Genomic DNA, 12344 nt, shown 5'->3' on the forward strand with positions numbered 1-12344 from the left:
TATTACTAATGATCAGCAAAACTTAGAATGTCAGTAATCAAGGTACATGGGAGATACAGAGGTAACAAGTCCTCCTTATGTAAAGAAGGCTCGCGTCATGTTTTTGTTTACATTGGTTTTGTTTAAAGCAGATTCTTTTCAATTTATAAGTGAATTCCTAATACAGTTAAAAAATTTGTAGTGTTTTGCACATCTCATTTTGTCTTAAACACACTGTTTTCTATTAAACAGTCTAATGTCAACAAAAACATGGCACGATCCTTGTTTACATAAAATGAATTTCGAGTGCTGTATCTCACTTATAACTCAACAACTTATAGTCAAATTTTGCCGCGGTGGCCGAGAGGTTAAAGCGTTCGCCCCGCATGCGGAAGTCCCGGGGTTCGAATCCCGGCCGCGACACACCTACATGTAAGTCGTTAAAACAGGTAGTGACAGTTCCATCGCCAAACGCTCGGCATCGGGTGTGAATGTCACGGGTCCTCGGGGATGACCTTAAAAACGGATGACCCGTGTCACAGTAGGTGTGACACGCTAAAGAACCCTCACTGCTCAATGGCCGTAAGCGCCGAGCATAGGCCTAAATTTGAAGCCCTTCACCGGTCTTGGTGACGTCTCCATATGAGTGAAAAATTCTCGAGTGAGACGTTAAGCAAGATACAATCAATCAATCAAATTTTGCTTGACTATTAGAAATATTTTAGATGAGCATTGTAAACAATAAAAATGGAAAAATAAGATTTAAAAATTTTCAGCTCAAATCGTGTCCATGCCCCATTAACAACATTGTCATTGTTTGTAAGGCTCATTATTACAACTGTATTTTAAACGAACTTGGCATTAATTCCACTTTTGGTACTTATACTCCAACTGCCCTTTCAAAAGACGAAATTCTGGAAAACCATGCTTCAGTTTTAGACACATTTAATATCCCAGTCAAAGGGTCGGATGAATGAGTTACCTTACTTATATTGGATTCCTAAACGTCATAAAAACCCTTACAAACACAGATACATTGCTGGATCCAGTAAGTGTTCTACCAAGCCCCTATCTTTGAACCTCTGGAAAATATTAACAGTTGTGAAGGAGAAACTTTAAACCTACTGTGCGACTAAATATGGCAGAAGTGGTGTTAATCAAATGTAGATTCTAAAAAATTCTCAAGAGCTTTTAGTAAACTTGAAATCCCAAAACCTTTCCCAAATCAATAACATCAAAACCTATGACTTTTCAACACTTTACCCGACCATTCCTCACGATAAATCAAAGACTAGACTTTTTGACATCATAGACAGTTGCTTCTTCAACAAAAATGGAAAACGAAAATATTCATATCTAGTGATCACGCCACCAAAAATTACTTTCTTAAACACCACTCTGATTCCACGCACCAGTACTCTGAAGTTCAAATAAAAAAGAATACACAGAAGTTCCTCATAGACAATATGTTCGTGGTCTTTGGTGATCAGGTCTTCCAACAGTCTGTTGGAATTCCCATGGGCACGAATTGTGCTCCTTTGTTAGCTGACCTATTTTTATATTCATATGAAGCAGAATTTATTAAAAAAATTCTACGTGACTAGAAAACATTTCTTGCTGGGTGTCTTCAATTCAACATTTAGATATATCGACTACGTTTTGTCTATTAATAATAACTTTCATTCATATGTCGATTCGATATATCCCTGGGAGCTCGAAATAAAAGACACCACAGAGTCGTCCACTTCTGCTTCATACTTAGATATTTTATTGAAAGTAGACTTTAACGGCAAACTGACAGCTCAACTTCATGACAAACGGGATTATTTCAGCTTCTCCATTGTCAACTTCCCATATTTATGTAGTAATATTCCATTATCACCTGCATATGGTGTTTATATCTCTCAACTGATTCGATACACAAGAGCTTTTTCTGCGTATACTCAGTTATTAAATCGAGGCAAGCTACTGACAAACAAGTTGATGGTACAGGGGTTTCAACTGTCTCGATTAAAGTCAGCATTTCGCAAATCCTATGGTCGTTATAACGATCTAGTTTGCCAATACAACCTACATGTATCATTGGATCAAATGTTGTCGAACGTGTTTCATACCGATTGTTAGACCGTTCTTGGCACACTGATTTTGACTAGGATAACTCCGTTTACCTGATCAGGATATAGGACTCACGGCGGGTATGACTGGAAGACAGGGGATGCTTACTCCTCCTAGGCACCTGACCCCACCTCTTGTGTGTTCAGGGGATCCGCGTTTGCCATACTATTTGTATTGCTTATAGGAGTTATGAGAATGGTAACTGTTCCTTATATCCACCTTTCATGAGACTGATCACTGTTCGTTATCTTCACCTTTTATAGGAGCTATGAGACTAGTCACTGTTCGTTATCTTCACCTTTTTATAGGAGTTTTTAGACTGATCACTGTTCGTTATCTTCACCTTTTCATAGGAGTTTTTAGACTGATCACTGTTCGTTGTCTTCACCTTTTTATAGGAGTTTTTAGACTGATCACTGTTCGTTATCTTCACCTTTTTATAGGAGTTTTTAGACTGATCACTGTTCGTTGTCTTCACCTTTTTATAGGAGTTTTTAGACTGATCACTGTTCGTTGTCTTCACCTTTTTATAGGAGTTTTTAGACTGATCACTGTTCGTTATCTTCACCCTTTTATAGGAGTTTTTAGACTGATCACTGTTCGTTGTCTTCACCTTTTTATAGGAGTTTTTAGACTGATCACTGTTCGTTATCTTCACCTTTTTATAGGAGTTTTTAGACTGATCACTGTTCGTTATCTTCACCCTTTTATAGGAGTTTTTAGACTGATCACTGTTCGTTATCTTCACTCTTTCATGTAAGAAACAATATATCACTAGTCTTGTAGTGTGCTTGAACTTTTTTGTTTTGTTCGTTTTATTGTCAATATGCCATTGCTTTTACCGTCAAAGTTGAATACATTTTGTCATGTATATAAGAATTGGAGTAAAATCTTCTTGGACAGACTTTTCCTTATTTTCTGTAAGTAATTGATTTATAAACCTTTTTCAATAATTACCAGTTTATATATTTCTCTTTTTTGATTACATGAATCAATAGCATTTTTAAGAATGAATTGGTGAATAAACGAAGTTACACTATCTTTTACGATCAAGAAGGGCGAAATGCAACGGATCAGACAGGCCTCGAACCTAGGGCCTCAGAATCTCTAGACATGTGCTCTACCATTTGATCAAAACCGTCTGACTGCAAAATTCATCCCTCCTTAAATGTCTTCCCACTTTGAAAACTTCAACCTAGGATTTAACGTACTAGACCAGGATTCGAAAACTCTAGTTTAATGTTCTATCCACTGAGCCGTTTTATATCAACTGAAATATATCTTGCATCAGCGATCGAAGCCGACTGACCCTCAAGTGACAAACGATTTCATTTCAATAAAATAGGCATCCATCTACATATCGATAAACAATGGATAATAAGTTATAATGTATATGTAAACTCTTTTTCACATAGAATGGTCAACACATACATATATAAGTTCTAATGATACCATGTTTATATGGCTATTTATTGGATGAAGTATCTACATAACAGAACATGTGATATAATAATATATTGATTGAGATCCACAGATCATTAATTATACATTATCTTCATGAAAATTATTAGTGATATCATCAATTACTAACATAGGTCTTAATTTTGGCACTTCATCTACAAACTCCTCACCTGCGAAAGCGGATTCCAAGTCAAATACTGAAAAGTTTAAAAAAGAAAAGGCATTCTATTGGTGAATGGTATACCTATCAAATTTATAGTATCAAATATGAGATTAATTAATGGGCAGTTGTGACGTACGACCTCTTATAACCCAAAATGGATAGCAATTTTACACTTCCTACCTGCCATCTTTGTAGGAAGTACGATAGTTACTATTTCTGAAAAGGTACTCTTTAAATGTATTTCTAAAATTCAAATACTATCTTCTTGTATTATACCATATCCTAAGCTCGGGTCTACGTGCAGGCAACCATGGTACATTTGACATATATGGGGCGCAGAATGGATATGCAATTGGTTTTAACATGTTTTATTTTGTTTTATGTGTATGCTGTTCGTCCTTTTCGAGAATTTTTAACTCGCATTTGTGATTGAAGTGTTACGTTTTTACTAATATTCAAGTAATGAACCTCCGAGCGTCTGAATATCTTTCAAATGACTTGTAACTCTTATCCAATTCCCGCAATGTAAACAAAACCTAGTAAGTAATTGTATCTTCTGCATCTACTCGTTACGTAGCTTTGATCTTGAATCTAAATTACATGTAAAAACAACTTTATTGAAAATTTTCAAGTACTTCCTCAGAGAATCAAGTGAAATATTTGACTTTTAAGCCCCCACAAATGAAGTTTGGGGGTATATTGGAATCATCATATCCGTGTGTCTGTCTGAAGGCATAATATTGTCCGTACATGTTCTAAGAAACTAGCTCGTGGATTTCTCAAACAATTTGTACACTCATTACTCACCATATGAAAATGTGCATCTGGTATTTGCATATTGATTCGACATTATTTATTCAATTTACAGGCTTTTTAGTTATGCACTTAGTCATTTTTTAAAACTAAAAACAGTACATGCATTTTAAAAACTGTCGAAGATATTTGGTTTAAACGTTGTAAATATATTGTTCTTAGACTGAAGTTATGCATTTCTTATTTTAAGTTACAATATTTAAAGTATTAAAAAGTTACGCTAATTTCTATTTGGTGTAAGTATATTATTGTTTGAGAATATTACAACAACAAATTAAAAGGGTTGAAATAGATCTTTTACATACATTATTCATTAAAGTAAAATAACATTTCTGTACCTTACATTTTGATTTACAGTGAATGTATGAATATTTCCATTTTCTGTTGGTGTGAAGGGGGGAGGGGTGGGTGGGTCTTACTCTATTAATTTTTAGACTATGAACCAAATTAAGAGAAAAAATAATAAACAATGAAATTCTCTGAAAATCCTATTTATTGGTATAGTGTTTATATTGAGCATCACTGGAAATATTTTAATATTTGATTGATTTATTAATATTTTCAAAGCAACTTTTCAATAAAAAATAATAATATACTAGATTACCATTTGATTCGACAACTTCTGGTTTGATCCGAGGAAGTCTGTTTTATCCATTATATAGTGTGCCCCATGGGGGAGTAAATGTACGAATCCTGAGAGGACAGCTCTAGTTCCATTTTCCTCAAAATTAGATTGACCAATCGATTGTTTCACATGTACACAGAAAGTACTTGTACTGCAATGGACAAATGGGTCTCCCAACCTTCATCTGATAGATTTCGGAAGTTAAAAAATTTCCTTCATTCGAAAATAGATGTGTTGTATAGTTGCAATGAAAAGACACATACGTTTCCATTATAAACGTCTGTCTTGATGCAATCATACATGGCTGTTTAAAATTCGTCATGTATGATTTGATCAAGGCAGACGTTAAAAGTGGTGTATGGAAGCCTTTCTCTACGGGAACTATTTGACACATGTATCTTCTGACTGAAGAAAATTTTCAGCTTCAAACTATTATCAATTAGGTAAAGGTAATTTAATGGATTTGTACAATGCAGCTCTACACATGCCAAATAACAACTTACTCAGCAAATTGAAATGACCAACTGAAATTTTTTAGTTGATTTTCGAATATGTGTGGAAGTACATGCACTTTGAAATTTGTGACAGACTTTGTACGGTATATGTAAGTTTATTTAATTGTTTTGTACTCAAATTGAGTATTCTATAATAGGATCCGGAGTGACAAGCCTTTCTCTATTATACATATCAAAGTTAACCAGACATTTTGAGGGTCTGCGGAAAGTAACAATGAGGGTTCTTTATCGTACATATAACAACGCCTATTAGATTATCTGGACTTGGTCAAACCAATCTTAACTAAATTTCCCTGTATTGCATAGTACCGACGTTCAACATACAATATATTTTGATAAGTGTTATAACTTGGAGAATATCATAATATTAATCATCAATAGTGGTATCATAATATTGATCATCAATAGTAGTTTCAATTATTTCAAGTGCGTAACACTAATTCATTCTCACTCTCTATATTCTGGAACGTTAATATAAAATGCACATTGAAAATGAGTTCTAATTGTTATAGTCGAAATTCTTCCATTTTCACTGTTGAAATATGAACTTTTGAAGACCCCAGAGGCATTGTTGTAAAATTCAGACAGTTTCATCTTCACTGTAGAGTGCATTAGTGTATTTCAATGTTTGCATCCCGACACGATGACAAGTTTTCTAAACTCTAAACGCAGTTTGTTGTCAAACATTACAAATATAAAAGGGTGTACAACGTATGATAAAATATACATCCTTCTCATAATCAGATAATAGTTGACAAACGATGGTGACATTTCATGTTGGAGCTTAGCATTAATGGATTGTCTTGTGATGCATACTAAAGGCGGTACGTAAAACACTACTATTAAAACTAAAATAATAAAGAACATTATCATTGTCTTTAGATAAGAATTTGGATTATTTGTCGACATTCCCACTCTCTCTTTGTTCAAATCACCTCTGATACGTTTGTTTGCATGAAATCCTCTCATTTTCAACCGGTGGTGTTGTCTGTATAGTTTTCTTATTACAATTATATACAGAGTAGTTGTTACTATAAATGTGAGCGTTATTAGCCCCAAAATCGCTTGAAAAATTTGGTTGTGCTTTTGAGACTCATCAGGGAGTATAGAACACATATATCCAGTCACATTCGAATATATTGGATGATTCACACTGACCAAGCCTTTAACAAAGAGGTTAGGAATATAAATCAAAAGAGAAATCATGAAGCAGCACGCAACAGAAAATCGCATCCAGAATACGTTCATTTGACGTTGTAATGGTCGACAGATTTTCTGGTATCTCTGTATAGCGATTAGACATAAGAGGAATATAACAGTTGTAGAAAATACACTTGTCCCATAATGTAACACTTTACACAACACATCTCCTGGAAACATTACATATCTCAAGTTCAACAACAGATTCAAGGTACATGATACAAGAAGTGCAGCAAGTTCTGTACAGGCGATGAGTGGGATAAAGAATCTACCCGTTGTACGTGTTTTCATTCGAAAATAGTAGATGTAAATTACCAAACCATTTCCTGGAATTCCTGCAGCTAAGGTGATAAGCAGCAAAACTGTGTGGGGTTCGACAAGCGCCTGGTAGTCTTTATTCCATGAATTCAGTTGTTCACCATGGTTATAATCAATCGAGTATGAAAAATTCGTCATCATTGTTGTTGATTTCAAAAACAACTTTCTAGGCAACCTAAAGAGCATGCACTCCTTTCCAACTATAATGCAAAACTGTCCCTTTCGTTTTTGCGATTTATAGCAAAAGGTAAGGAAATATTTGGAAAAAGGTTTTATTGGTAAACACTCAATTACTTCTCACTTTAACTTTGTATGAAATATATTATCCCGGAAGAAGGCACAGTATTGGACTGTTTTGTTACGGCTCAATCACTTGTTTCGTTAATTGGTTCAAATGTACATAAAATGATGGATCGTTGCAATTGACGTTCAATATTCACGTCAAATTTCTAACATTAAACAAAATTGTTGAAACCCTTGCAACATCAACTTATTTGTCAGTATTCTTCGTCCGTTGCATGAAAGGTGAAGATAACGAACAGTGATAAATTTCATAACTCTTATAACCAAAACAAAATTGATAGTTGGACAAACACGGACTCCTGGACACACCATAGGTGGGATCAGGTGTCTAGGAGGAGTAAGCATCCCTTGTCAATCGGTCACATCCGCCGTGAGCCCTATGTCCTGATCAGGTACACGGAGTTATCTCTAGTCAAAATCAGTGTGAAACGCGGCAGACAGCATTTCACCCAATGATAGGTTGTATTGGCAAACTAATCGTTATAACGACCATAGAATTTGCGAAATGCTGATTTTAATCGAGACTGTTGAAACCCCTGAACTTCTTTGTCAGTAGCTTATCTCGATTTAAAAACTGACCATACGCAGAACAAGCTCTTGCGTATCGAATCAGTTGAGAGATATAAACACCATATCCATGTGATAATGGAAGATTGCTACATAAATATGGGAAGTTGACGATGGATATGCTGAGAACATCCCGTTTGTCATACAGTTGAGTTGTCAGTTTGCCGTTGATGTCTACTTTCAATAAAATGTTTAAGTATGACTCAGAAGTGGACGACTCTGTGGTGTATTCTATTTCGAGCTCACGGGGGTATATCAAATTGACATATGAATGAAAGTTATCATTGTTGAGAGACAAAACGTTTTCGATATATCTAAATGTGAAATGAGATTTTTTTTCTTGACACGTAGAAGTTTTTTTAAAAATATAAATTCTGCTTCATATGAATATAAAAATAGGTCAACTAACAAAGGAATGCAATTCGTGTCCATGGGAATTCCATGATATGATCAGGTTTTTTTTATACGGATTGACTAGGGTTTTACGCAATTTTGGCAATATTTCAGTCATTTTACGGCGGTTAACCAGTTGAAATATATTTGGTTGTTAGTGTTTCAGGGAAACTCAAACATATGAGCCCTTTAAACGGAGTAATCCGTAGTCAGAATCAAAGGCATTAAGCGCCGAGCACAGGTCTATATTTTGCAGCCTTTCACCGCCAATGGTGACATCTTCATGTTAGTGAAAAATTCTTGAGTGGGATGTTAAATAATAGACAACCAACTAATCTTATAAGTTAAGATTCATTTAAGGTAACTCCCTACTTACATTTGTATTTGATAAACGTATAGATGGAGTACTTATTTCCATTCAGAAGATTTAAAACTAATTAGCATCTAAAATATAAAAGGCATCATTTTTATATGCGAGACATTCATATATAGAATCATATATTATATAAACATCATGCCGTGGGGATCCGGGTTAGAATAGGTCCTCAGTACCCCTTGCTTGTAGTAAGAGGTGACTAAATGGGACGGTCTTTCGGATGAGACCGCAAAAACCAAGGCCCCGTGTCGCAGCAGGTGTGGCACGATAAAGATCCCTCCCTGTTCAATGGCCATAAGCGTCGAACATATGCCTAAATTTGCAGCCCTTCAGCGGCAGTGGTGACGTCTCCATATGAGTGAAATATTCTCGAGAGGGACGTAAAACAATATTCAATTAATAAAACTTTTAAAATGTTCACCCTCAAACACAAGAGGCCATTATCGAGATGATCACCACTCCAGAACAACCAAAGTACTACTTGCCTTTTCCTGTAAAATTTTGTTTATTACATGTATCTTCGGTATCAAAATTAGAGTAGGAACTACCCAATTGTTTTCATTTGACCAGCATTAATTAAATGCATCTATGCCTTCAGTACCTGGATACCAATATTTAGATTAAATTTGGCACATTTGTTACTGTAATGAGTGGCGAATCTATCCACGGTGTGCTATTTGTCATAACATTGATAAACATTGTCACTTACCTCCCAATCATCTCTGTCAGTAATTCGACTTAGATAATCGGCTTTTTTATTTTCATTTCTTGGTTTCCATAACCCATGAATTGTTATGTCATATTTTGAACAATATCGCATGCTATACTATGCAAATAGAGTTTTTGCTGCCAATATGTAAAATGTTTGATACATTTTTGTTATCAAATATAACTCTGACTCTCTCACTCTTCAAACAAGATATGTTACTTTTCAGAACTCTATTCACGGCTTCCAATTCACGCCATGTAGAACTATGCTGACTCTCATGTAAAGCCCAACTACCATATACATGCCCCAAACACTCTATTTCATGATTGGGCGAAAAAATGTCTATGTACCCTCCACAGTCTACATCTGATGCATCACACACGATGTCAAAATTGCATACACATGATGCGTCCAAACTTTCAAATCCACAACCTTTTTCATTTAAAGCATACACATTTTCCCGCCAAAACTGCAAGAATTGTAAAGCAAGTGCAGAGAGTTTTACAACTGAATCCCAACTAGCTTTTTGCAAAATGCATTCATACAAACCTCTAGCTTTGAATCTTGCCATATCCCCAAATACTGCTTTCATGGAAAAGATATTACCCGCAATTTTGTCCAAAACATTTGCGTTAAAATATACTTTGTCTTTCTGAACATCCTGGTGAATAACATCCAACTGATTTTTAAAGGGTTTTATTCTGTCTTCACTGACCGAAATCTGACCTTCTTTAGTGTTCCAATATAAACCTAGCCAAGCCCTCTCTTGATTTGGACTTCATTTACACTTTTCATTTGCAAATAAAAATCAAAGAGGTTGAAATTGATTTTTTTTTATAACCATGCTAACTTCATTTGCTTCTTCAAATGAAAAACCGACTCCTATTTCATCATCTAAGAATGTAATAAGTCTAGCTCCCTTTGATCTAAATTCTTTTAAAAGGGACAGCAATACTTTACTAAATACATCCCGCAGTTGATGAACCAAAAGGAAGCACATTGAAATCATAATTAAAAAATTGCCCTTTGTTTTGCCACAAAAAAACCCACTCAAATACTGTCTATGTTCTTCAAAAATCTCAATATGATAATATGCTGATTTTAAATCAAATGTAAACATGAAATCACCCTTTTTAAATATTTCTCTAGCAACACTAGCATCTTCATACCTGTATATAAATGAGGATTTATATGTCCACAATCCAAAACCAAACGTGGCTTACCATTGCTGTTGTAGGCTACCGTCAATGGGTTTACGACTTTTGGTTTGCATGTAACATATGAAATACAACCTTTTTCCAATAGTTTTTCTAATTATGTCTGTACAAACGATGGATTTTTTAAAGCTGATTTGTTATGATGTAACACAACAGACCCCGATTCTGTTTTGAATGGACTTTTATAAACTGATTTGATCACCGGAATGACGCTACTATACGACCCAGTTTTTCCCCATTCACCTAAGTTTGATCTTAAACATCCGATTGGCGTAGTGACGTTTGTAAGGTTTTGAAAAACTATTCACTTATCTTATTCTCTTCTTTTCTGGTACAGTCGCGACTCCACTGCCCTCTAGCCACACAATCGAAACATCTACCCGGTCTGCTTGAAGAAGACTGGTCCTTGTCGTCTGTCTCCATGCGTGTCGCCTCAGGTTTCTTAAAATATGACGTGAATCGGTGGGATTTTCTCGAGCTTCTGGACGTGTTTCACTCCTTCCTCTCAGCTCTCATCTGAGATCTGTACATTTTCTTTTCGTGGTCAGAATCTTCAGCAATAGGATTAGATTCGTACTCTTTCACCACTTTCTAATCTAACTGAGACGAATCTGCCAATTTGATAATTTTCTGTCTATTTTTCACGAGCTCCATACCTTCGTTAATGCTGACCTTTGCGGATTATACACTCTCGTTTGTGATGCTAGCTGATTCTAGATAATCCCTGGCTTATTGAGTTTTGTCAAAACCCTTGGCTGATGCTTAAATTGATTGTCGTTCCTGTCTTTTCGGAAAGAGTAATGCTCGTTCAGGTTTTCTTCAATTTTGTTAATCTGCGATTTTGATATTTGGACAATATTTTGCTGAAACGTTGAAAGCTTGGAGTTCATCATGCTCTGTAAGCTGTTTACTAACTCCTTTTGTTGCCTATTCACCTCTGTCGCTACAGCATTATGTGAAAACTCCAAATTATCGGCGTTCATCTCTCATAAAAAAAAACTTGACTTGCTCAAGAAAAGCGTGTGCTAGAAAGTGGCAATACAGCTCCGAGATTCTCAATCGAACACGTAATAATAATATACTTAACTCTCATTGGTCATTGTTATGTAAACTTTGAAAATAACCCCACGAAACTTACACAATTGAAATTCTAAACATGTTGTTCGGACAAATATTTCTCGCTATACGGTCATAACGCGAGAAATTACAAAACTATCGGAAAAGACTCCAATAAAATGTATGTTCGTATAATACATAAATCTAATCAAGAATGTACTCGCGTGGTAATTTTACCGCGAATAGGTCACCATACTTTTTAAAGTCGTAAATAATGATGATAATAATAATATTTATATAGCGCCCTATATGACTATAAATAACCACTCTAACGCGCTGCACACAATAAAAATGATACAGCATGTTATAAAAGTAGCAAAAGGAAACAAGAGGTACTGTGAGCAATGCTCACTAAGAATACCCCCCGCTTACCCCAATCTCCCAAAGGGTGTTGGTAATAGGTATAAACTACCTCTTTTCTGAGTGTAAAAAAGAAATGGCATGACAAACAGAACCATATTGCTACTTCGATGT

The 12344-nt window shown here is 35.4% G+C and overlaps 1 non-coding gene and 1 pseudogene across 1 annotated transcript; one reads left to right on the forward strand and one right to left on the reverse strand.

Moving 5' to 3' along the window:
• Positions 1 to 329: 329 nt before the first annotated feature.
• On the forward strand, positions 330 to 402 carry Trnaa-cgc (transfer RNA alanine (anticodon CGC)). The gene has a single exon. It is a non-coding gene; the product is annotated as a tRNA-Ala (tRNA).
• Positions 403 to 8885: 8483 nt separating this feature from the next.
• Positions 8886 to 11737, reverse strand: LOC125677236 (uncharacterized; annotated as a pseudogene).
• Positions 11738 to 12344: the final 607 nt, after the last annotated feature.

This window comes from Ostrea edulis, chromosome 1 (assembly GCF_947568905.1).
Source record: "Ostrea edulis chromosome 1, xbOstEdul1.1, whole genome shotgun sequence".
Taxonomy (NCBI): domain Eukaryota; kingdom Metazoa; phylum Mollusca; class Bivalvia; order Ostreida; family Ostreidae; genus Ostrea; species Ostrea edulis.